The sequence below is a fragment of the Bos mutus genome, chromosome 28 (genome assembly GCF_027580195.1).
Source record: "Bos mutus isolate GX-2022 chromosome 28, NWIPB_WYAK_1.1, whole genome shotgun sequence".
Lineage (NCBI taxonomy): Eukaryota > Metazoa > Chordata > Mammalia > Artiodactyla > Bovidae > Bos > Bos mutus.
The window spans coordinates 4,280,569-4,308,264 of NC_091644.1; positions in this window are offsets into that span (position 1 = coordinate 4,280,569).

Genomic DNA, 27,696 nt, shown 5'->3' on the forward strand with positions numbered 1-27,696 from the left:
AATCTCTCAGCAGATATTTTTCAGCATTACCTTCAAAATCTACCTTCGTTCCAAGTACTGTAATCCATATTAAGCTCCAACGCCATTGTCATTTCTCTTTTAGATAAAGCTAATGATCTCCTAATGGGGCTCTCTGCTTCCACCACTGCTTCCAATAGTCTGTGCTCAATACAGAAGCCAGTGAGATTCTTCTGAAACCTGGCTCCTATCATGCCATCCTGTGTTCAAAGCCCCACTCCCATTTCGTCTTTCATCATCTTCTACTGCCCTTGGATCTCCCACCTCAATCAACTTGCCCCAGCTGCACTTATTTCCTTACTTGTCTTAGAAAACCCTAGACTACTAATTCCTTGGGCCCCATGCACATGCTGTTTCCTCTTCCTGGCATGCTTTTTCGCTGTATATCTGCAAAACTTACAATCTTCTCTTCTTTCAGGACACAGATCAAATGTCATCTTCTGAATGAGGCCTTTTCTAACCATCGTTTTTTGGTTTTTGTTTTTAACATTGCAACCCACTCTCCAACCCCCAGAAATCCCAGTTTTAGTTTATTTCCAGCTCTTACCACCTTCTGACAATATTTTACTTTTTTGCTCATTCCCTGTTCCCTTGAAGGAATTTTGTCTGTTTTCTTCACAGATGTATCCTCATTTTGCAGAATGGGACCTGAGTAGCTAGCTGCTCAATCATATTTGTTAGATGAATCAATCAGTGTTTTTCCTTGCCCTGAACAGGAAATTTCCTCCTTTTCAGAAGTTGCGTACTTTCCTACATCTTTCAAGAAGCCTTTCTGATTATTCTTGTTCAGCCTTATCACTATATTTCCTGAAGCTAAAATTATGGATGGGAAAAAAAAAAAAAACACATTAGAAATGATTGTTTTTATCCAGAAAGTTAAGGAAGGAATTATGTGGTCTTCATGACAGCTTCAACAAGTATATGGAGACAGAGAGGGTGACCATTTAAAAAACAAAAAAAAAATCTGTGTTATCCTTCCATCTGTGCTGCAAAGCTGTTCTATCTGGGTTTGCTGAGCCTTTCTCACAGACTCCACCAGGCTGGAGTTAACACACTCAGGAGTTCATTGAATAGTGAAGGCAGACCAAGATGCAGAAGAAAAAGTGAAAGAAAGTGAAAGTGAAGTCACTCAGTCGTGACCGACTCTTTGCAACCCTGTGGACTGTAGCCTACCATGCTCCTTCATCGATGGGATTCTCCAGGCAAGAATACTGGAGTGGGTTGCCATTTCCTTCTCCAGGGGATCTTCCCAACCCAGGGATTGAACCCAGGTCTCCCGCATTGGAGGCAGGCGCTTTAACCTCTGAGCCACCAGGGAAGAAAAGAAAAGATGAAATAACCGTGGCTTTTAGTGTATTGGTTATCTGTGACTGCATAACCAGCCGCCCTGGCACTTAGTGGCTTAAAACACCAAGTGTTCATGATTGATCATAGATCTATGAATGAGCAGTTCTTTCGATCTGGCCTGTGTTTACCTGTCTGCTGGGTTTGCTCAGGTGTTGTCCTCAGCTGGTGGCCTCACTCTCCTTTCTGGTGGTTGGCTGGAGCATGGGGAAGATTGGGTCATGTGTTTTCCAGCGTGGAATTGTCCACTTGGGGGTGCCAGCGTTCCCAGAGAGTGCTTGGAAACTTGGGGGTGGGGAAGCTTTCAGTTGGGCCATGTTAGCATATATATTGCCCTAAGAGTTTGCATTTTAATATTTCAATTCTCATAGAAAAGTTTGAGACAGAAGATTAATTGTAACATGAGCCTTTGCATTTTACAGATGTATTAGCTGCAACCTTCAACTGTAGAACAAAAGAACGTTAAAGAACAATATCCTGCTTTGCTTAGGAAGAACTTGGAATGCATTTAGCCACCTTCAAGCTCAAGAAAGGAAATCATGAGCATGCATAGCAGTCTGTTTCCCTCATAAGTCAGAGCCCAGAGGGGTCTCCGGGTTCTCTAGATTCCAGGCTTGGGGTAAAGAAAAGGCTCTGTCTTGTCCTTTGTGCAGTAAAGCAAAAGGAAGGGACTGGGATGATCACAGGAAAAGATGACATGGACAGAGGACTGCTAGTGGACTTGAGGACATTTGGAATGAAGAAATTCAGTGCAGGTCAGCTGGCGAGGGAGAAAGTAAGTGAGGAGAGTGAGAAAGTTGGCTTAAAGCTCAACATTCAGAAAACGAAGATCATGGCATCCGGTCCCATCACTTCATGGGAAACAGATGGGAAAACAGTGAAAACAGTGTCAGACTTTATTTTTTTGGGCTCCAAAATCACTGCAGATAGTGACTTCAGCCATGAAATTAAGACGCTTACTCCTTGGAAGGAAAGTTATGACCAACCTAGATAGCATATTCAAAAGCAGAGACATTACTTTGCCAACAAAGGTCTGTCTAGTCAAGGCTATGGTTTTTCCAGTGGTCATGTATGGATGTGAGAGTTGGACTGTGAAGAAAGCTGAGCACTGAAGAATTGATGCTTTTGATCTGTGGTGTTGGAGAAGACTCTTGAGAGTCCCTTGGACTGCAAGGAGATCCAACCAGTCCATTCTGAAGGAGATCAGCCCTGGGATTTCTTTGGAGGGAATGATGCTGAAGCTGAAGCTCCAGTACTTTGGCCACCTCATGCGAAGAGTTAACTCATTGGAAAAGACTCTGATGCTGGGAGGGATTAGGGGCAGGAGGAGAAGGGGATGACAGAGGATGAGATGGCTGGATGGCATCACTAACTCGATGGATGTGAGTCTGAGTGAACTCCGGGAGTTGGTGATGGACAGGGAGGCCTGGAGTGCTGCGATTCATGGGGTCGCGAAGAGTCGGACACGAGTGTGCGACTGAACTGAACTGACAGAGGACTGCTGATGGATTTGAGGACATTTTGGAATGAAGAAATTCAGTGCAGGTCAGCTGGTGAGGGAGAAAGTAAGGTTGAGCCCCAGTATGTTCAGAGCTTTTTGGTACTGACATTACTTGGTCTTGCTCTGTGAAGATATTGCTGAAACACTGCTTATTCTACATCAGTGGTCCCCAACCTCTTTGGCACAAGAGACTGGTTTCATGGGAGACAGTTTTCCATGGACTGAGGCTGAAGGATGGTTTTGGAATGATTTCAGCGTATTATGTATTTTGTGCACATTATTATTATTATATGATGATATATACTGAAATAATTACATAACTCACCATAATGCAGAATAAGTGGGAGCCCTGGGATTGTTTTCTTGCTACTACTTGGTTCCCTCTGGGGGTGGTGGGGACAGTGGCAGCCACTCCCCACTGCTGGAATTACTGCCTCAGCCCCACCTCAGATCATCAGGCGTTAGGTTCGTATACGGGCACTCAACCTGGATCCCGCACATGCGCAGTTCACAGGAGGGCTCCTATCTAACACCACGCCAATACTCGTATGACAGGCGCAGAGCTCAGGCGGTAATGCGAGCCGTGGGGAGCAGGTGTAAATACAGACGAAATTCATGTGTTCCCGTGGTTCATCTGCTGTGTGGTCCAGTTCCTAACAGGCCGTGGACCACTACTGGTTCATATCCTGGAGTTTGGGGACTTCTGTCCCTAGACTTTGTTAAACGGGGCCGAATCCTAGGTAGTGCAGTAGGATCCTAACAGGGTGAATTTGGGACATGGTTTTCCCTCTCTTTCCCACACTCGAATGAGTGTTTTACCAAACTGCTTGCTATCAGTAGTTTAATTTTCTTCAAAATTAGCGTGTTTCACTTTGTTTTCTTTACTCACTGTTTTGGAGCCAGCCTGGTTAAAACCTTCCCACTCACTAAATTGCTAGTCAAAATATTTTAGGAAGGAAGCTCAAACATTCATTGTTTGCCTTATTAAAAATTAACTCGGCCAGATGGAGGAGAAGACAGTGTGTGTTCTTGTCTGACACCTGCTTGTCATCTTCCCCTATGTTCATCTGCATACCAGGGCTCACACCGTGTGGCCCATGAGGCCAGGCACAGGAGCGCTTCTACCTGCATTTTACAGGACGAGGCTGAGGTTAAATGTCTCGCTCACGTTCATGTGAGATGAGGAATGAAATCAGAGCTAGAACAGAGGTTATTTAGGCAAGACCAAGCAAGACCAGTGTTGTTCCTGGAGAAGGCACTGGCGACCCACTCCAGTACTGTTGCCTGGAAAATCCCATGGACCGAGGAGCCTGGTGGGCTGCAGTCCATGGGGTCGCTAGGAGTCGGACACCACTGAGCGACTTCACTTTCACTTTTCACTTTCATGCATTGGAGAAGGAAATGGCACCCCACTCCAGTGTTCTTGCCTGGAGAATCTCAGGGACGGGGGAGCCTGGTGGGCTGCCGTCTGTGGGGTCCCACAGAGTCGCACACGACTGAATCGACTTAGCAGCAGCTGCAGCAGTGTTGTTCCCCAGGTACCATAGAAAGGCCTCATGGTTTCTTTTGCAGAATATACCAAAAAAGCCTGTCTACTGTAAACCCTAATCCATGCTCTGGAAACATGGGGAAAAGAGATCAGAAACCAAACTAAAATCAGAAACTTGCCTTTCTTGTTACTCTTCCCTCCATTTCTGAAAACACTGTAAGTGTTTTGTGTATTGTCAACACAATGCTTTGACATATACATATAGTGAAATAATCAGCACGATAGGTTTAGTTGGCACATTCACTGCCTTACATAGTTACATCATGTGTGTATGTATGTGTGATGAGAACTTTTAAGATCTACTATCTCAGCTACTTCACATATATGATATACTATTGCTAACTACAGTCACTATGCTATATATTACATGCGCAGGGCTTATTTTCGACTGCAAGTTTATTCCCGTTGACTCTCTTCCCTCACCTCCAACCCCCTCCCTTTGTTTCTGACAGCTACTATCCTCCATCTGTTTCTATGAATGTGTTTTTTTAGATTCCACATATAAGTGATTAAAGAGTAGTTGTCGTCTCTGACTTATTTTATTTAGCATAATGCCCTCAATATACAACCGTGTTGTCATAAATGGCTAGATTTCTTTCCTTTTTATGCTACATGTGTATATGTAGCACATCTTCCTGATGCCCTCATCCATCGATGGACGCTTAGGTCACTTCTCCGTTTGCTTTTGGGTCTCTGGACTACGGAGTCCCTCGGACCTTTTGGTTTTACTCAGTCATGCATTCATTTCTACAAAGGTTCATTGTGCCAAACTTTCTCCTGGTGGTGGTACAACAGCAAAAATTGCAAGTCTCCTACCCTCAGAAGTCACAGTCGTGCAGGGCTGTGGATTGTAAGAACCTACTGTAGCAATAGGTTTATTGTGGCAAAACGAGTCCTATGCCGAGGCAAGTGCAAGGTGTTACGGGAGGAGATAGAAGGGTCACCTCACACGGCCTAAATTATTAAGATACTGCTGTTTGGAAACATAACTTTCATTCTTACACCTTTAGCAATTTTTTCACTTCAGAAATTGGGAGCATCTGGAAGGGTGAAAGATGATTGGAAAAGAGACCATCACCCTCCAGTCAGAGTTGGGTGAACCGCTGAGCTGGCTCAGACTACCTCTGCTGGTGCTGCTGCTAAGTCGCTTCAGTCGTGTCCGACTCTGTGCAACCCCATAGATGGCAGGACAGTCCTAAATGGGATGCAGTCTAGAATCTTGACGCTAAATATTTTGCAGGGGGATCAATCTTGAAAAGAAAAAAAAAAAGGCCCCTTATTTTCCATTCTCATCCACACATTCTCATCTCCTCCCCAAAAATGCCAATCTCCACTTTATTCCTCATGATCTTAGAATAGCCAGGATTATGTCAACCACTGTGTTCAGGAATTTCAAAGACTGGATATCATTTAATCCTCCTGACAGTGCTCTGAAGGAGTTATATCTTCACTTATAGATAAATAAACTGAGATAGGTAGCAGTTTGTTAACTTACCTAAGGCCACACTACTTTAAAATGACTGTACATTCTTTTACAAAAGCCTAGGAACCATTGGGCTAGCATGGGTTAGTGTTTGTGAGCAAGGGGTTTTCCCTAATAGGTATGGGGAAAACACCAGGACCCCTGGGGTATGGTGGTAATAGGCAGGAAGGTGTAGTGACATGGCTGTACTAAATTTATTTCTATCAGGAGCAAATGGAACCAGACCTGCCATGCACATGAGAGGAAAGAGGGGTGGAGAGGACAGTGAAAGCCAAGAAGATGAGGGGGCTTGGAGACATGTTCATGGCAGGAGTCCAGACTCAACCAATACCTGCATACAACCGGACTTGGACACATCTGGGGTGTCTGGCTGGAAGGCTGTCCTTCTATCTGTTGAGGTCCACTGAAGACCCATTCTAAGCTCACCTGCCTGGTAAGGAGTATCTGAACAGACAACCAAGCCTTCCTAGAAATTTGTTAGAAAAGTTAGATATGACACTAACTTGAGCTTCTTATCCTGGCATTGGCACAGGTTGTAGTCCATAGACCGTAAGTTGCCAGTGCCCAAGCTTTGTGAGACAGAATCCAGTGTCTCCTTACAGGTGATGCCCCTGGTTGATCACTGCCTGATAATTGTACTCCCTTTCTGCAAAATGTTATCCCATGGTCAAGATTCTTTCTTTCTGAGCAAGAGGAGAATCAGCCCCTTCTGCTTTGCCAGAGACACTGCTTTTGGGGTCCTCTGTTGGTTCCTTGATGTGACCCTGAAGACAGAGATTTCTTGTGCAACTAGATACTTTAAACTCTGACATGTTTCCCAATAATCCCATTCTAAATCTTTAATCTGGATGCGTAGCCAAAGAATCACTTCACAGTTGAAAGTACTTGCCTGAAAAGACTCACAGTAGGGCTTTGGGTCTATGCCTCACCTAGTGTCATAAGGATACAAAGATCAGAGTGAGACAAGGAGAAACAGAGTCATCATTCTTACTCTTAAATGGGTGAACACTCCTGCTGAACTCCCAGGCTATTGATCCTCTACATGGGCACTGAAGAAGTTTCGTGAAGTCCTTTTCCAGGGAAATTTTGAGATTCCTTGTTATGCAAAGAATGTAGCCCCAAGCCAAGAATACTGTCCAGGCTACTTAGAATTCAAGCCTTTCTATTATCAGCTAATGTTGTTTTAAAATTCAAAACCATTTTTCTAGCCTCTGCTCTTCTCCAGTCTCCTTCTGCTTCCTCTGATGCTGTGTCCCCCAAATACTTGCTTGTTCCTGACTGTGTCCTTCAGGCTTCGAGCCTCTAATCATTGTTCATGTGGTTCTCACTGCTTGAAAGGTCCTATGTATTTCTTGAAATTTCTTGAAACTTTATTCCATTTCTTAAAATTGCCATTCCTTCAGAGACCAGGTTTTACAGTAAAACTGTCTTTTATGCCTCCCAGGAGAATAAAAGACATCAAGTCTTTTATTGTCATAAATCTCTGCAACAAGCCTTTATTATCCCCCTTCTTATGGTTTGCTTTTGACTCTACTGAGCCTTTCTCACTAGATCAGGAGCTTCTGGAGGGCAGGGGCAATATGTAATTTTGTATCCTGCAATGCAGATCACAGTGTCAGCCCTGAACATAATAATTCAATACATGTCTTGGGGTGGTAACCACAACCTACTACCTGGCTCTTGTCAGACATCTTCCTAGACTGAAGCTGAGAAGGTGGTGAGAAAGATAATGGGCTTTAGATTTAGAAAGGCTCTGCAATCCTGGTGCAAGCTCTTACTGGTTTCATGCTACTTATTTCTCAGAGCCCTCAATTTCCTCCTGTGTTGGAGCAGGATTATAAATATGTGATGAGAGAGAATGCTAGAATCTAGTGTCTGAATACTGAATCCCTGTCCTGATGTGTCCCTCCACATGGGGGAACGATGTATGCATGGAGTGTTGCGGGAGACACAGTTTTGTTTTAGAGGCTCTAGCTCCAGATGCTCACATGGTTCCTACTCCCCTGACCTGATTGGCCCTTATGTTGACTAAACAGGGTGGCTGTTATCTCATTTCAAGATCAGCATGTAAAGGCATTCTTCAGAGGCTCATTGCATAGACATCTTTCTCTAAATCTCCCTACTGGTGACCCTTCACTCTCCCAAGAAAGGGGCAGAGGGTAGCCACGGGTCCCATCATAGATACTGGATGCAGAAGATAAGACCCCCCACCCTTAACAAGAAAAGGAGAGTGTTCTGCAGCCAGATTCTGTTTAGGATCTTCTCAGTTTTCCCAGAAAAGTTCCTAACCCCTGCCCACACCAGCCTGTTTGACTAACTGTATGACATTTTGTTTTCTACCAGTTTCAAAGCTTCCCTTTGTTGGTGAGGTAGTAGCTGTCTATGTGTTTGGGGGATAAATCAATTGTTAAAACAATATCATCATAACCTAGGTTAGGCAGATATAGAGTGGAAAACAACAAAATAAAAAGAAAGAATGTACTGAAATTGGTGTCAGGTTTTGCCTCTTATCAACCGTAGCACATTGTAGGTTCAACTATAAAATAGAGCCAAGACTATCTACCACCTAGGGGAGGTATGAGCATCAAGTAAGACAGTGTGTGAAGCTTCTGTCACAGTAATTGGTAGGAAATAGGTGCTTGCTAAACACTGGCACCTTTCTTTTCTTCTTTGAAAGTTAACCCAACAAAACATTTCCTTTTTGGCCACAAGTTGTCGGTTGCTTACAAGGGAAGACTAGGAAGTCAGGACCAGAGTCTCACGCTAATTTTTTATCACTTTTTGTAATCAAAAGGAAGAACACTATCAACAGCGAATTCAAAATTTTCTATAGAAGTTAATTTTTTATAACCCCATGGAGACTTCCTAGCCTTCTTAGTACCTGCCTGTTGGAAAGCTCAAGTCTCGCAGATTAAACCTGGTAGTACCTGCTCTGAGTTGGTCAGGTCATAGCAGCTGATTTTTGTCTTATGGAAATTTGTGAACATTGTTGATCCAGAAGGAATGAGCTTCAGCAATTTGTCACGAATTGTCATGACCTGACTTAGCTACCATCAGACCCAATGTACTGTTACTTGGAATCATAGAACCCAAGTGACCTGCTCCTGGTGGCTGTCTCCCAGACCCCTCCCAGCCATTGTTACTGGAGCAGGGTATCTCCTCCTCTGGTAGCTGGTCTTGAAGCAGAGTTGAAGAAAGCATTCTGCCCAAGGAGAGCACCTTCTCTTAGTTTTAAAAATATGTGTTAGGTAACCCTGAACTTCCCTGGTGGCTCAGTGATAAAGAATCCTGCTGCCAATACAGGAGACATGGATTTGATCCCTGGGTTGGGAAGATCCCCTGAAGAAGGGAATGGCAACTCACTCCAGTATTCTTGCCTGGGAAATTCCATGGACAGAGGAGTCTGGTGGGCTACACTCTATGGGTCACAAAAGAGACATGACTTAGTGACTATACAATTAGGTAACCACAGTTTTTCTCAACATGCTCTTGGGAAACAGGAATAATGGGGCAAAGTCAGCAGATTTTTCATTAAATCCAGGAATCCAAACTAAAATCCTTTCATGCCTACACGCTGACCCCAAGAAAAAGAAATGATGGGAGGCTAGCTTGGGCAATTCTCCTTATAAGAGAACCAGTCCTTATCAAAAGCATAAGTTGGGGATCTATCCACTATAGCTGTAAATCTGAAATCACAGATGTGTGCTCATGGCCCAGGTCCTGAACTTCTCTGTACCTCACTTGACCATCTGTGAAATGGAAATAACAATACCACCTAATTTAGCTGTGATAAAGATTAAAACAGTGCATGTAAAATGTGAGTGGAGAGTTTGAGACTAACTCAGTAAATGCTGCAAATTACTTAAGAGTGAGGACCTCCTTGAGTTGGAAATTACTAATGACAGGAACCCAAATGAATTTGAATGGGATTGACTTATCCTAGAGAAAGGGAGTAATAGTTTACCTGGGGCAAATGTTAATTAAGTAGGGAGAAAATTGAAAAATTTCCCTTCCTCTTTAAGCTATAGAAAAGCTTTATTTGTTATAGTTCTCAACTTTCTATCTCAAATGAGATGTTGGACCAGTCATAGCCAGGAATGGATTGATTTTGCTGATCTGATTCCCAGGCTCGTATTTCGTTATCAATTCATTCCTTTTGCTGTCTCTGACCTCCCTCACCATGATGGATGATGAACTCACCAAGACAGGGAGCCAGTTCACTCGACCCCAGATAGATGCAGAACTTTCCCTCAGCGGAGCCACTTAAATGGTGTACTGACCTCATGAAACTGCTGCATACCGATGGCCCCACTCTTTTTCCTCTGGCTATGTTTTATTCCTGTCACACTGTGTTATGCCCTGCAGGCGCACAGAGAGCCATGGGTCATTATCAGTCACATACTGTCTCAGCCGTATTTATCTGTATTCTTGTTTGTCTCCACATGCAATACCACATGAACACACAGATAAAATGCACATACAGACATCCACACAAGCATACATAGACTAAGTCAGAAACACTCAGGTAAATATAAATACAGGCAAGGAGCCACATTTAATCTCTAGGAGAAACAGTACTTGAAAAACCCTTACCCATGCCTGTTCTAACATATATGCACACAAACATCACGTGTACACCCTTTGATCTTGTGACTAGTCTCTGAAAGTAGAGGGTATAGCAAGTACAGCTCTTCTTCCTCTAGTTACATTCTTTTTATTAAGAGCTTTCTATACTATAGATCCCTCCATCAGCAGGACAATTCCATATCCTATTACAATCTGCCAAGAGAAATAGATAAATCTATTAGCCCGCTCTTTGCTTGTTTCATCATTGTGACAGCCTCTCATGGATTCACATCCATCAGGCTCCCACACCACCTGACAGCCAAGTCTCCACCACCAAGCTGCAGGTTAATCGCTCTTTAATCTCTATTTAATTGCTCATTAATAATTCCAATACTGCTTTCTTCTGTTAATTGATTAAAAACCGGTTTCAGTGGAAGTGCATAATGAAATTCGGTTGCAACCAACAACAAGGAGTTTTCTTGTCATCAAGATAATCAAGAAGGAATAGTGACCAAAACACTCCCTGCTTCATTTGCAGATTTTTAGAATGTTAGAGCTGGCAGCGCCTTTGGGATTCAACTGTATCAGTGTTTCCCAAATTGTGGCCCACGAGTGATTAGACAGTTTTCTAGGGAAAACAATGATTAAATAAGTCTGGCAGGCAAGGTACACAAATCTTTCTCACACTGTGGAGTTTTAAAGCAGTGTTAGCACATTAGAAGCTCTAACAGTCCAGTTTGAGAAACCTATTTATACTGCTCACTTGATCTTCACCCCTCTTATTTGATAATAAAATCATATTGATATTTAACACCATTTCAGTTTTATATTGTTGTATAATAAATCACCCCCAAATGTCGTGGCTTAAAAAACAATGATGGATTAATTTTTGCAATTCTGTGCATTTCCTGTGTTGGGAACTATAAGATGATCTGGCAATTGGTGCTACCTGAAGTATCTCACTTCTACTCCTCCTCCCAAAAATCTTCCTTCCAAGATGGTTTCAGGACAAACAACAGAAACTGTAAGACTTCTTAAGCCTTGAAAGTTAAATAACATTATTTCTTCTGCATCATGTTAAAGCAAGTAACAAGGCCAGGCTAGATTCCAGGGACACATAAAGTAACGTCCACTATCGATGGAAGAAGGCTTCCCTGGTGGCTCAGTGATAAAGAATCCTGCCAGTGTAGGAGACGTGGATTCGATCACCATAAGCCACTAAACAGTTTTTTGAAGACAGTTTAGGAAATGCTAATGTAGAACACATTCTACGTTTTCTGATACTGAGACTCACATATGTGGCGTGAATTGCCCAAAAGCACATACTTAGTAATCGCAGAGATGAGATTAGAATCTAGGCCTCAAACCGAGTCTTCTATCTTCACCATTGTGTTTCTAAAAGATTCTAGGCTGATATGAATGATTTGAGTGACACCCAGATGCTTACCCCCTGGATTTTAGGAGTCCCGAGACCTGGGTTCGATTTGTGGGTTGGGAAGATCCCCTGGAGAAGGGAATGGTTACCCACTCCAGTATTCTTCCCTGGAGAATTCCATGGACAGAGAAGCCTGGAGAGCTACAGTCCATAGGGTCACAAAGCGTGGGACATGACGGACTGACAGACACTGTCTTTTTTTTAGACCTTGATCCTGCCAGGTCACCCAGACTTGCCAGCTCACGAAAGTGAAAGTCGCTCAGTCATGTCCGTCTCTTTGCGACCTCATGGACTACATAGTCCATGGAATTTTCCAGGCTAGAATACTGGAGTGGGTAGCCTTTCCCTTCTCCAGGGGATCTTCCCAACCCAGAGATCAAACCCAGGTCTCCTGCCTTGCAAGCAGATTCTTTACCAGCTGAGCCACAAGGGAAGCCCACCAGATCATGAATAACTCAGTAAACCAGAGACTAAGTACCCTATTTCTTTGTTCCAGGAATAATGGGCTCTGGAAATAGCCAAACATGAAGATTCTGGTATGAGCTACATGAACTATGTCTCAAAAACATCTTGTTTGATAAATAATCCCCTCCATTTTTATGGACCTAATTTTTAACCATATTTTCTAGATATCCATTGAGTCCTGAACATTTATAATGCGCACATAGATCTTCACCTAATCTCCCGTGTCTCTTAAGCCACAAGTCAGCGCAACCCTTTGACATCTCATATATGAATTTACATAATGCTCCTCTGATGTGGCAACTTAGCCCAAAGAAGCTTAGCCTTACATGCTATTACAATGCTTACAAGCAAATCCTGAAATAATTCTTGCACAGAATCGTACTGAACCGGTCAAGATAAGTGTGAAAACTTATCCCAGTTTTTATGTCTGCAAATTCAGCTCAAGCCTTCTCTATTTATTTATCAGTATGGCCCCTTAACTTTGCATACTCTGCAAGATTTTATTGAGTCTACTGACAATTTATCTGTTACTTGAATATATAATGCCTAAGTTCAGTCTATCTATCTATCTACCTATCTCTCTCACCTTTTTATTTATTTGCCACGCATTTCCATTTACTCAATTTTATTTTATTATAATGCCAGTACTATAACTCTTGGATTTTAAGCTATCTGATGAAGGGACCACTTTTTGCAAACACCCCAGATAAAATCTGCTACCTCAATGCCTGGGGAATACTTGATGGTGATAACTTGTTCAATATTCAGTATCTCCATGACACTGGCTTCTAGTAACATTGCTTAAACATTTTGCATGAACTTAGCTTTAAATACTTCAACTTTCTTTGCTCAGGAAAGCTAATGAAAGAGAAACATTAAAATGAGGGCTAATGACTGGAGAGAAAAGTTATGTAGCACACTTGACAGACAATATGTGAGACTTTAGCTTCATCTTCCTTCTGTAACACATTTATTATGATCGGAACACAACCTTTTCCAGGATGTCACTTTCAGCTGATGTGTCACAGCATGAAAGAGTCTGAAGATTACATCTACTTCCCATTCTTAGCTCATCACGAGGCGGGAGGAACAGAAGGCCAAAGGATATTGTTACTGTGATTTATGCATGAGGAACAGGGGTGGTGGTAAGTCCCTATCCAACTCTTAAACCTAAAACTACCTGGAAACTACATAGGAGAAGGAAATAAGAAAGCCAGGCTATATTATAAACACAGCCAGTATCAAATAAACTCTGAAAGATTTATCTGGCAGTGCTGTTGAAATGCAGCTCAAGCCTTTATTTGTTTATCTGTTTTTTGTGCTAAGGCTGAGGCTGGAAGAAGCAGAAAAGCAAATACCCCATGTGGTGTCTATTCGAGAACTATAGTGAGGCAGGTTAACTGGTGAAGTTCATGTGTCAAGGAGAAAATCTCCCTTCAGCCACTTCAGATCTTGAGAGGTGCCAATCTTCCTGGGCCCTGAGATGAAAGTCCTCTGAGTGTGAAACTCGGTCTAGTTGGCAGGAGAGAGCAGCAAATGACATTTTGGAGACTGGCCTAATCTGATGAACAGTTAAATCACATTCCCTTGAAATTTGCCTTTCCAAACATTGTCTATGCTCGAGTCCAGATGAAAAGTCAAACTGTGAAAATGTATTGGTTGAGAAATGAAATGACCTCTAACATGAATTAAGGGAACCCCTCTCTTCACTGTGTAACCTTTCCAGAATTCTGCTGGTGTCACCCGAAACCTTTTTCTCCTCTGAACTACCTGCCCTCATATTCACCCACTCTACTTCCTACCTGACTTTCTATTTACTGACTTATTGGTGTTACACATTTGGTGCTATTTCTGTTTCAGGGCTAACCAGGTTAATGTGTAAAGCACTGTGACCTGCTTGTAATCCTCTTGTGTTCGATAAGTCAGAGGCAAATGTGGAAGTAAACCGGTGAGGAGATTCTAAAGGAGACAGCAAAGTTACTGCAACCTCATAACAAGGATACATTCATTTCATGGGAGATTGGGACCAGTGAAATTCTGTGAAAATGCCAGGTTTTATGGAATCAGATGTGAATTGCATCAGAATTGCATGTGAATATACAATTATTTCAAAATAAAAAAAGTTTAATTAGGAAAATCCAGGAGAAAAAAAGAATTTTTATATAAAGCAATCTGCATTTAGAAGACATTAGAAAAATGCACAAAAAGTAAGAGTAAATTTAAAATAAAAATTTTATTATACTGCTATGCTTTGAATGTATAACTTTCCAGACATTTTTCTATATAACTGTAAATATGAATATATGTATTTTCTTTCAAATGGGATCATGCCATGTACAGCTTTTATAAACTACTTTTACAAATTAAATGTATGTGGTAAATATATATTTTATGCCTCTAAATATACTTTTATAATGTTTATTTTTATGATTGCATAATTTCATAGGATGGCTGTACCATCAGTTACCCATAAATGTTCTTTTATTAGAAGTTGGGCTATTTTTGATTTTTATGTATAATCTTATAGCAAACATCCTTTTCCATAAGTGATTGTTTAATATTTTCTGTGTTAATGAATATAATATGTTAAGGTGTTTAAGAAATACTGCTTACTTTGTGATTCCAGTGAATGCCTCAGGTCAGGCTTGGTATTTAATAATTACATGTTTAATGAATTAATGAGTAAGATGTTGCCAAATTGTTCTCCAAAATGGTTGTATTAATTTAAAATTCTTGTTTTCCTAAATTTGGGCATTATCATTTGAAAGATTCTAGCTTATTTAAGGAAATCATTTTATTATTAAAATCTACCTGTTTTTTTTTTAACTAATTCACTGGAATACTTTTTCAAATAGCCCATATATGTTTTCTATTTTACGAGTGTAGAGTTTGTGAATTTTGCTACTGCTTCCCTTGGACAGTTTGCATTTTATATTCAGTAGCTCTTTATGTAATACTACCATTATGCCTTTTAATTCAATATTATAAATATTTCCCAGTTTATATTTTGCTTTTTAATGTTTTCTACTCACATGCATTGTATATATTGAACAGTACTTACCGAGTAGCATACTTAAGAAATAATTCTTAGGAGTATGCCTTTACTTTGTTTTGACTGCTTACTTGTGTATATTCCTTCAATCCAAGACCTTTTTGTAGCATCTTCCACAATGATAAATATCTTTCTCTTTGAATGCAACTAGATGGAGTATTAAACACAAAACTTTCTTTCTAAATTGTAATATTACTGTTTTAAAATCTGAGTTTAGAATTATAGATAATATACTCCTTAATGTTCTATAGATAATAGTCCTTCCAAATGTAACTAGTAGCAGAAAGATCAAGGTGTCCACTGGGATTTTGTTTACTCTCAGGGAGGCTGTCATCAAATTCAGTTGATAGTCAAAATCTGAATCTTTATAAAAAAGTGAAAGTGAAGTCTCTCAGTCGTGTCCGACTCTTTGCGACCCCATGGATTGCAGCCCACCAGGCTCCTCCTAAAAAGGGATGCAGACTACCTTCAAAAACATTCACAACAATCAAGGTCCTGCAAGGACATTCCTTTCTTCCACAATGGGCAGGTGAGTGTTTATGTAGGAGAATGTCCTCCTCTTAAGAGTTTTCTGTTTCTCTCTCTCCATATATATATATATAGTTGTTGTTGTTTAGTTGCTAAGTCATATTCACCTCTTTGCAACCCCATGGACTTCAGACTTCTAGGCTCCTCTGCCCATGGAATTTCCCAGGCAAGAATAGTGGAATGGGTTTCCATTTCCTTTTCCAGGGGATCTTCCCAATCCAGGGATTGAACCCATGTCTCCTACATTGGCAGGCATGTTCTTTACCACTGAACCACCAGGAAGCATATATACATATATATATATATATATATATATATATATATATATATATATATATAAAATCTCCAAAAATTATAATGCCATTCTCCATTAATTCCTATAAATTAAGACTTGAATAATTATTACATATTATACAAAAAACATAGATTATTGCATAGCTCTATTATGAAATAGATGACTAGTGTGTAGATTAGAAGGTTGGAAGCCAGGGGCCTCACAAAATTAAGCCATTTTTATTAGGTCACACATCTCAGAAAGTAGAAACATGGAACAGATCCCAGATCTTCTGGCTCTAAGGAACTGCACCCAACAGACACAACAATTCTATTTGCATGGTGTCTGGTACATGCTGGTAGGTGCTTAAAATATATTGTTGAGTAAATGAATAAATGTCTCGAAGTCTTTGGGTTGTGACCTGATTACCTCATTCTTTTCTCCTTTGTTGTGATCTACTGTGTCAGCCTAGGTACTCAATTTTTCTCGTGACAAAATCCTTCAGTCACCTTTTACCCCCTTGGGGACTTTCTGTAGTTTCTCCATCAAGCTCTTTACTAGACTTGCCAGGGAGCAAATGTTTTTATTGGAACGGCATGAAATGTGACATTACTCATAGATTGTGGCAGAAAATTAGTGATAGTGAAAACCAGCTCAGCACAGCTGGGCAAGATTGCAGCTCCTCCCTGGGAGCAGTAAGCTGAGGGACTGCGGGGAGCCATAATGGTCTAATGATGGCTAATGGTGAGGAAAAGATGGACCCGAGACCCATAAATCAATCTGAACACCAGGATGGCTAATGAAATGCTCAGGAGACGCTTGAGTTCATCTGAGCATTGTTCAAGGGTGTTTGTCTCTTCCTGGACCATACTCTTTGTTACATAAGGAAAAAGTCTAACAATTTGTAGTTTATGGAAAGTCTCAGAAAACTGAGATATTTGCACATCAGAAAATAAATGAGGAATTATGAGGCCCACCTTCACTTCCAAAGCTCCAACTCCATAATTCTTTGATTGCTTAGGGTTTATTCCACATTTTAAGTATCTGTCAAAATCAAGGATGGCTCCAGCTTTTAGCTTTGCTTATTTTGTGTTGATATGCAATGAACAAGGAGGCAGAAGGTTTAAGATAACAAGAGACTAAAATTTAATCAAAGGCTTATGTGATTGCCTTTTCATTCTCCAGTCCAGTCAGAGATATTAACCCTTCTGATATCACAGCATTGGTTTCAGTCCTCCCAATTCGTGGAAGGTTCTTTTGTTTCAAATAGTCACCTTTTAGGAAAGATCAAAATAGAAAGTTTGACTATAACCGCAGAAAGCTGCAAAGGTGGAATTTGTCCAACCCTTTAAATAGTTTTCCTGTGAAGCAGAAATGGATGGCAACAGTGATACACAATAAAAACTCATGACTCACTTGAGGCAGCTTCAGAGGCAGCCCCTTCTTTCTGTCCTTTCATAGAAGTGTTCAACAAGGAGTTGGCACAGCTTGTACGCAGACCTTTCTAATGTGGACTTTGCAAGCATGACATGTTATGTTTGCAGAAATGATATAGAACATCTTCTGGAAAAATGCACACATATCTTAAGATGACTTACTTGACGATAATGCTAAACAGTGCCAATGTATTATTTCTATTTTTTTCCAAAAGAAGGTTTTTTCCTCTTTTGGGGAGAAATGTATGGTGAGAATCAGAAAGCTTTGGATAGCTGACACATTTTCCCAAGGGACTCCTGGAAGGTGCCCACATGTGACATTATAACAACTACGTTTTTAGGAATGAAGATGGTGCTGAGATGTGCATGAAAGACTCCACTAAAGCCTTCCCTGTGATCTCTGTGCTGATACAAGTCTTTTATGCGGTGTGGTTCCCTGTGTCTTAGAGGAAGATACCAAATGCATGAGCTGTTCCAGAGACTGGAATAGAAACTGAAGACTGGGACAATTCTATGCCTCTCCAGCTGCTAGAGTAATCTGGTTTTCAGACAGAGGCATTTGACATCGTTTCTCTGTCTTCAACACACGCCCAAACACCCATTCTCTCATAATTCACTTCATGGGAGGGTGGAAATAAGTTGTAGCCATCGGTGTTAAGACCAGAGGAAGAACAGGGTCATGATCCACAGAAAAGGGCCATGATTTACCATAGAAACAAAGCAGGGAAGAAAAGCAAAGTCATAGCAGAAAGGAAAATAAGGCATTTGTTTTGACAAAACTCCATTCTCCCAGCAATAATAGGTCAGGGGACCGTCCCTGATGCTTCTGGCAAAGTTGCTCCAGAGATGACCTTTTCATCCCTCCCAACCCTGGCTTCTGCACTTCAACTCAGAATCATATTCTGCTACATCAGCTGGTTTTGTTGTGACCCTTTTTCATGCCCAACCATTCAGCCTAAAACCTACCAAGAATATAATACTAGTCTGACTGACCATGCATTTTCCTTCAAACCAAATGAAGCAATGGTTTATCTTCATCCTGAGATTTTATTTATTTTCTGTCTTACTACTTACAGATTCACTCCCTTATTACCAGAGATAAAAGTAGAAGAGAACTGAAAAAGAAAGGAGCTGAGATTTTTCATTCTAGATCTCCAACTTTTGACTCTACAGTGTCTCAGGAAGAGAGCCTCTGACGAAGCTAGAAAACATTGCTTTGGCCCAGATCTGGGGAGAGGACTTTCAAGGGCAAATAATTCCTCTGTTGATTAGGACTGAAATGAGTGTTTCCCATCTCCTCCTCCAGTCTGTGTCTACCTGGAAAGTTCAACAGATATTTGGCCTTCTTGCTTGTCATTCACTCATTGAAGGGTCAGAGTTAGAAAACATATTATGATTTGCACCATGATCTAAATGCAGATGCTGATTACTTAGGATATTTGAGTATAACATATATGTGGGAGGACTGGCCTACCATGCTGAGATTGAAATGGAGTGTGGATCTGGAGAGATGCTTGCTGGATCTATTGATGTATACACTTCCCCTCACAGAGGGCTAGGGTTTTACTAGAAGGAACCCAAAGACTTTCTCTGAAACTTGGATGCAATCAAAGAGTGAGAACTGAACAGGCAAATTTTCAAATAATAAAAAAAAGTCTTACCTTTGGCATTTACCTTAGGTTTCTGGTTACTTATCCATATTCAAATGACCAAATAGAAGGTGTCAAAAGAATAATATGCTTGCCTTCTTCTCCCAAGTAATAAGTTCCTTCTTTGTGTTATCTACTTACAAAGAAATAACTACATAATATTTCTATCAAAGTGAGGTTGTCATGTTCTAACAAGTGCTGGGACCATAAGCCCAATATAGTCAGAATCTTTTATCCTACCTGAAGTTCCACTCCTCGGTGACCTGGGCCTTGCTCTGAGAAATGTCTGACAAAACTAACTAATCTCTGGAGGTCATAAATAAAGACATTGCTGCTTGCTGAGACACATACCTCCTTCCTGGAGTAGCTGGGAACTGGTGATAACAAACCACAATGACCCTGAGCTTAGAAAAGGATTTGAATTTTTTTATGATTATATATTTTGCAATTTTGGCAGTTTTGAAAGTAAGACTGTGTCAAAGGGTAATATGCTCAAGGACAGTCAGTGTTAGATCAATATTAATTAAATAGGCTTATTCTTATTTAACAAAGCATTGGAGTGTGGAGGAAGGGATCTGCTGTGACCATTTTCTTTAATTTTCTTTTGCCATCTGTCAGGTAAAGTAAGACCTCCAAATCCCATACATCAGCATTTTAAAAATATAGCCAATTTTCAGCTTAGGTTACTTACCTAATGATGTGTTTACTATGTCTCAGTTATGATTTACTAGAGATAAAGCTGTATTATTAAGCAGAAAGGAGGAGCACCTATAAAGACAATAGAAGTTTTGAAGCAAGAAAAAAAGTGAGGTTATTTTTGATTAAATCAGAAACCCCAAAGGATGTCACAGTACATAGAATTGAGATAGCAAGTACTGTCTTACCAAGAAACATATAGGAGAAATCATTTTTGATTTATTATAATATTATGGAAATATGACTGAATTATGGAAATATGGCTGAATAGTCTTTGTCTATCCATTTCATTATCTATTAAGGACTGTGGTCATCACTCCATACTTATCATATAAAGCACATAAAGGAGAAAGAAAGTTCCATGAAAAGTAAAAAACCCATTTTGTCAATTAGCTGTATTAGTTCACAAGTGTAGATATCCTAACGGAATGGTTGGTAGGACCTGATCGTCACTGCGTTTTTAATTGATGTTTATTGGAGTGCAGTTGCTCTACAAGGTTGTGTTAGTTTCTGCTGCCCAGCAAGGTGAGTCAGCCATGCCCTTTGGGATGTCCTTCCCATTCAGGCCACCGCAGCGCATCAGGCAGAGTTCCCCGTCTTTACAGTAGGTTCTCACTAGTTATCTGTTTCACACACAGTATCAGTAGCGTATATGTGTCAATCCCAATCTCCCGATTCTCCTCACCCCTCCCCTTTCCCCTGTGGTATCCATGCATTTTGTTCTTATATTCGTTGTCTCTATTCCTGCCCTGCAAATAGGATCATCTATGCCATTTTCCTAGATTCCACATATATGGAATATGCAATATTTGTTTATCTCTTTCTGACTTACTTGACTCTATATGCCACTGTCTAGGTCCTCCAGGTCTCTACAATGACCCGATTTTGTTCCTTTTTATGGCTGAGTAATAATCCATTGAATGGCACTTCTGATCAAGATGTTGCTAAAAGCTGGGCAGAGTGATGAGGGCAAATCTTGAGCGTGCTGAGAACAAAACCCATTGTGAGCATGGTTGGTCCTTTCGGCAACCACGGAACTCTAAAATATTAGTCTGAGCTTTTTACAGATAAAGTGTATCCAATTAGAACTATCCCTGTGGCACTACCCAGGGAGAGTACTGACTTGGATCCTCTTGTCTCAGTTGAAAATGTTGGACTCTCTTATTTCAGGGCCTGACTTCCTGTCTCCTTTAACCTTGTGCTCCCAGGATCAAATGCATGCCGATTTTGAACTCCACTGTATAAATTTAGAAAATTACCCATGTTGGGACTAGTCCAGGAACTGTTTTTTATGTCCTGGCTCCTATAACCATGGCAAGGAGCAATATGATATAATTGTTACTATCAGTGACATTGTAATCTGACAGGAGGTAATCTGAAAATTAAGCAAATGACTATATACACTTTGAGGTGGGAAGAATGTATTGTGCCTCAGAGGGAAGATTGTTCTACCTAGGCATGGAAAGAAGAATGAAAACAGTGACTTAAACATTCTTTCCAGATACAGGGTTTAAGTCACTACTGAGTTAGTCTTAAAATTGAATAAATACTGAGATAAAGGTGTCCTTGTCAAAGCATTAATTTCCACACCTGAGAAATGTTTCTATAGATGTGTCAACTTTTGACATGGACCCAACCAATGACTTCCTGAGAGTGGTTTTTTAGCAACAAAAGGCATGGTGCATTGCTTTGAAAAAGGTTGGAATATGTACCTTTATGCCACCACCCTCCAATCCTTACACTAAGCTACAAAGAGTTTCTAGCACAGAGTTTGAGGTATTTAGATTCTGATGAGTGTATTCTTTCACTTATAGAGATTATTTTCTCTTATTTTTACCTAAAATAACTCATTTAACTGATCAAGGATAGTGGTCTGTTTTGGAGAGCACCAACATCCTATGCTAAATTTTATCAGTTCTCAGTTTAGAACCAACATTTACTGATCTTATTGAAACCAATATACGTGATAATAGAGCATAATTTCTACCATATGCGTATTTAGTTCTAGCACTGCGTTTTAAGGAGCTCTAGTTGCAAAGGAATTTTGCTTCAGGACAATGAATGAACCACAGCATAAGATTCTATGGGATTTCCTGCCTAAAATTTTTGGAAAATTGAAAGGCTTTATCTTCCCCTTTTTGAAGATAAGACAGGAAAATAACTTAAAATGCTTATGAAAACTTTTTTCTTATGTCATGCCTTCAACATGAAATGTTTTATAACTATAAACAGATAAGAGAGCCAAGAAGCTGAGGATTTTCTGGCTATTTGAGTATCTCATTGGCATTTTTACTGCCATTAAGAAAGAATTTCAGATTTAGCAAGAACCCAGAGAAATGCAGTTGCTTGTATTATGGAATGGTATGATCATGAGAAACTGTATTTTGTACCAACACAACCTCCATTAGTTAGATAGTATCATAGATGTTGTTCTCATTAAAGGGCCTGGAGATACTAAAGAGACACAGATTCTCAAGCCATGATGGGAATTCCTTTTATCATATGACCTTGTGCTATGGACTTACTTGTGTTTCCTCAAAACTCATATGTTAAAATTCTAACCCCCAATATGACTGTATTTTGAGAAAAGGCTTTTAGGATGTAATTACAGTTAAGTGAGTCATAAATTGGGATCTTAGTCTGATAGGATTGGTGGCCCTAGAAGAAGAGCAGGAGATGAGTCTTTCTCTTTTCATGTGAACACACTGAGAAAAGGCCATGTGAGCACACAGCAGGAAGGTGGCATCTGCAAGCCAAGAAGAGAACCTTCACCGGAACCCTACTATGTTGGCACCCAGTCTTGGACTTCCAACCTGCAGAACTGTGAGGAAATAGATTTCTGTTGTTTACATCACCCAGTCGGTAGTATTTTGTGATGCCAGCCTGATCTGGCTAACATACCTTGCCTTAATTATGCCTTAAAAGCATAAATCCCTTTTGAGGAAATACATTTATACCTAAATTTGATCATTTGAGTAATCACTAATCCAATTTCATGGCATAAATTGCCCTTTTTGAAGCAGTACACACCTGTAACCTACAGTAGCCCTGGCAGATTTGTCTTTCTCCTTCATGGAATTTACAATAGCTCAAGTGCGTTAAACTTATGACTGACTACTTACTGTCCATGAATAACCATCGAGAGACCAACCAAAGCTTCAGACAGTCTAGCATCCTAGCATCCTTACAAGTCTCAGGTAATTGATAAATAGTGTAAAAGTGAGCAATAGGAAAGCATCTTTGGTTGATGCTTGGCAGCTTTTCATGTAAAATATTGGATGGAAAAACCTCTCTTTCTAGAAAATAGTTTGCATCGGGTTGTGAAAACATATCACACCACCTGACAAATACATGATTTTAGTGGGTAGAAGAATCCATTTGGGAAAATATGGCATCACTCTGAAACTTTTTAGAATGCAGTGCATATTAAAACTAAATAAAAGCAAATATTTTCATAAGTAGTAGAGCAACTTAAATCCTGAAAGACTTTTAAATCACAGTGGAAGTTAACCCTTTATCAAATATGTGATTTGCAAATTATTTTCTCCCATTTTATAGTTTGCTTTTTCATTTTATTGATTGTTTCCTATGCTGTGCAGAATCCTTTTAGTTTGATGGAGTCCAATTTGCTTTTTTTTTTTTTTTTTTACCATTTCTTTTGCTGTCCAATTAAAATTATTATTACCAAGACTGATGTCAAAGATCTTACCCTTATGTTTTTTGGTAGAAGTTTTATGGTTTCAGGTCATATGTTCAAGTTTTCAATCCATTTTAACTTGGTTATTGTGTGTGGTATAAGATATGGGTCCAATATCATCCTTTTGCACGTGGCTGTCTAGTTTTCTCAACACCAGTTATTGAAGAAACTATTCTTTTCCTACTGTATATTCTTGGTATTGTATGATTGGGATTGTTTCTGGGCTCTCTCTTCTGTTCCATTGATCTATTACGCCAATACCATACTGCCTTTATATAAGCGGTTTACACAAAATATGTAAAGAACTCATACAACTCAATAGCAAAAAAAAAAACCGCTTCTGATCAAAAAACAGGCAGACGAACTGCATTGATATTGACATTTCCCGAAGAAGAATACAAATGGCAACAGGTGCATGAAAAAGGTGATCAACATCATTAATAATCACAGAAATGCAAATCAAAGCCACAATGAAATATCATTGTTAGAATGGCTGTTATTAAAAAGATAAGTGAGGTAAGTATTGGCACAGATATGAAACAAAAGGACTCTTGGTGTATATGTACATTTGTTCAGCCTCTATGAAAAACAGTATGACATTCCTCAAAAAAATTAAAAATAGAACTACCATATGATCCAGCAATACCAATTCTGGGTATATAACTGAAGGAAATGAAAATAAGATATTAGAGAAATATCTGCACTTCCATGTTTGGATGTATTATTCAAAAGAGCCAAGATATGGAAACCAAAGTGTCTATTAATGAATGAATGGATAATGATGTGATGTGTGCTTATATATATATATATAAGTCTAAATATTGTTTAACCATGAGAAAGAAGGAAATTGAGGGCACTATGCTGAATGAGATAAGCCAGACAGAGAAAGTACAGTATATGATTTATATGCGGAACCTGAAAAAATTTTAAATGTCAAACTCATAGAAACAGATGATTTAAAAGTGGTTTCCAGGGGTTGGTGGGGGTGGTAATAGAGGATGGGAAACATTTATGAGATTTTAACTATAAAATGACATGAGGTCGAGGGTCTGATATAAAACATGGTGATTATAGTTGATAACACTGTATTGCATAATTGAAATTTGCTAAGAGAGTGGAACTTAAATATTTTCACACACAAAAAAGTCAAATATGTGAGGTGTATATGCATTAATTTCAATGAACTAGATGAGGAAAATCCTTTCACAATAGACACATAAATCAAAATCACCACAATTTACACTTAAAATATCTTACAGTTTTGTCAATTATACCTCAATAAAACAAAAATAAAATTAATTAATTCTTAAAAATGGCAATGAAGGAAGAAGATGGTCCAAGGTTATTTGATTTAAAGTATTTGATCTGATGATTTATGGTTGAAGAATTTTCTGGCTTATAAACTGAGGGTAAAACTCAATTTATAAAACAGAGATTTTAGTTTAATCTAAAGCTCTGAGATAAATATACCTATCTAGTACTACTAAGAATCTTAAACATAAACCATACTAATTGTCTCTAAATTTACATTTTTAATTATGTCCAGGAGATGCCCTGGATATGAAAAGAACTCAGTTAAGGAGGCACAAATTCAGATGATGGTGCCAGATGCTGCTGTTGCTGCTGCTGCTGCTAAGTCGCTTCAGTCATGTCCGACTCTGTGCGAGCCCATAAACGGCGGCCCACCAGGCTCCCCCATCCATGGGATTCTCCAGGCAAGAACACTGGAGTGGGTTGCCATTTCCTTCTCCAGTGCAAGAAAGTGAAAAGTGAAAGTGAAGTAGCTCAGTCATATCCGACTCTTAGCAACCCCATGGACTGCAGCCTACCAGGCTCCTCCATCCATGGGATTTTCCAGGCAAGAGTACTGGAGTGGGGTGCCATTGCCTTCTCTGATATTAATGTATAGTTTTGTATATATGTTAATTCCAAATTCCTAATTTTCCCCCCTCTTTGGTAACCTTATGTTTGTTTTCTATACCTGTGGGTCTATTTCTTTCTTTATCCAGTTATTTAAATAAGAAACTTGCAATCTTAAAGTCTCAATCTCCACAGTCATCAGTACCTAAATCTTTTCGATTCCACATCTCAAATAGTTTTCAGATCACTCTCTACGTTTCATCTACCGTTTACAACCTAACTCTAGACTACCGTGATCTCTTGTCCTACAATCATCTCCTTACTACTTCTGTCCATCTCCTTACTATCTATGTCTGCTCTTGCCTCTCCACTCCACTTGCCTCTCCACTTGCCTCTCCACTCTCCACTTAAATCTGAGCCAGAAAGGTAGTTTGACTGACTAGATTGCTCCAATGCTGAAGACCTTTTAATGTACTCTCAAGATGCATTTCAAAATTCTTAACAGAAGTTACTAGGCTCAGAATACCTCACTAGCATCATTCTAAGTCACTTAATATTTTTTGCTGGGATTCAGTCACACTGGCTTTGATAATGAGGGACTTGAAAGGGCTTCAAAAGTATAGCTAGATTATTAGATTAATTAAAACCAGTTATTAGATGAATTAAAATGAAAGAATGCAGAAACTGTTTCAGGAAAAGCATAGACAGCGTTGATTCAGAGAGTCCAGGCCTGGCTTTCTATGAGAATGAGACTCATTAGAGAGAGGCAAGAGAAAGTAGATCTTAAATAGTCTCACCACATAAACACATGAAGATAATTTTGAAGTGATGTTAATTAGCTTGATTGTGATGATATTTCACAATGCATATGTGTATCAAACCTTCAGCTTGTATATCTTATATAAATATATGCAGGTTTTCTTTGTCAGTTATACCTCACTAAAGCTGGAACAAAGACAAAAGTAGTTAAAACAGTTAGAAAATAAGATTAATAATTAATGCATGGAACTTGGGAAAACTTTCAGAAAAAGTGTAGGGGACCTAATTTCCTAAGCTTTGATAGCAGGGAAACAAGCACTAATGTCACAAACTTAAATATTAAATAAATAATCACTTCAGCTTCATTTTTTTCCAAAATATTATTTCTTAAACCAAAAAGAAGATTTTTATAAAATCATACTCTGTTAGTGAAGAAGTAGTTGTTTGAAGTTTGGCAAGCTCAAGGAAATAGCAACCCACTCCAGTACCCTTGCCTGGAAAATCTCATGGACGAGGAGCCTGGTGGGCTGCAGTCCATGGGGTGGCAACGAGTCGGGCACGACTGAGCGACTAACACTTGATTTCACATTAGCATATCTTTTCCTATTAACTTCAAGTGAAAAAGAAAGTCTCCGTCTATATCCGTTAATGCAAATAGACATCTGGAATGATCAGAAACTAACATTAATAATGGTTTCATGAAATGTAAGTGTGGTCAGCTCTTATAGAAGGAATGGAAATGGAGAGAAGACAGCTTTTTCTTTTCATTCTCTAGTTTCTATACTCTTTGAATGTTCTTATATTTGTACTGTGTGAATATTTGTCAGCAAGGGTTATCTGAGCAGGAGCTCATAGCCAACTTTTTGTTTTTATCTTTGTATGATTTGCCATATTTGTGTACATTAATCAGTCATATATGAATGTGAATACTTTTTGAAAGAGATGTAAATATAGAATATAATTTAAAATAAAAGTAATAAATCAAAAATTAAATAATACAATAAATATCCAAAGGTTTAAAATAAAAGGTTGACAGACTAACACAGGTCTTACATAGAGAGAATGAGTGAAGGAACATTCAATATATTTTAGGAATGTAGGAATTTGAAATCTCTTTTAAGTTACTCATATACAAATGAATACAATGATCAAAGTACAGAAATATATAATGTCAAAATAACATGTGAAAGCAGATGTATAATTAAAATATATTAAAATTCAAATGGAATAAGGGCAAAGAAAACAAAACAAGACCAAAACTCTAAGGATTAGAAGCTTTATAAAAGAAAGAGTTAAGGTAAGCTAAAACAAGTAAAAGGAAAAATGTTTACACAAAGAGTACATTGCATATTTACACAAAGAGAAAAATATATTTCCTTAAAAT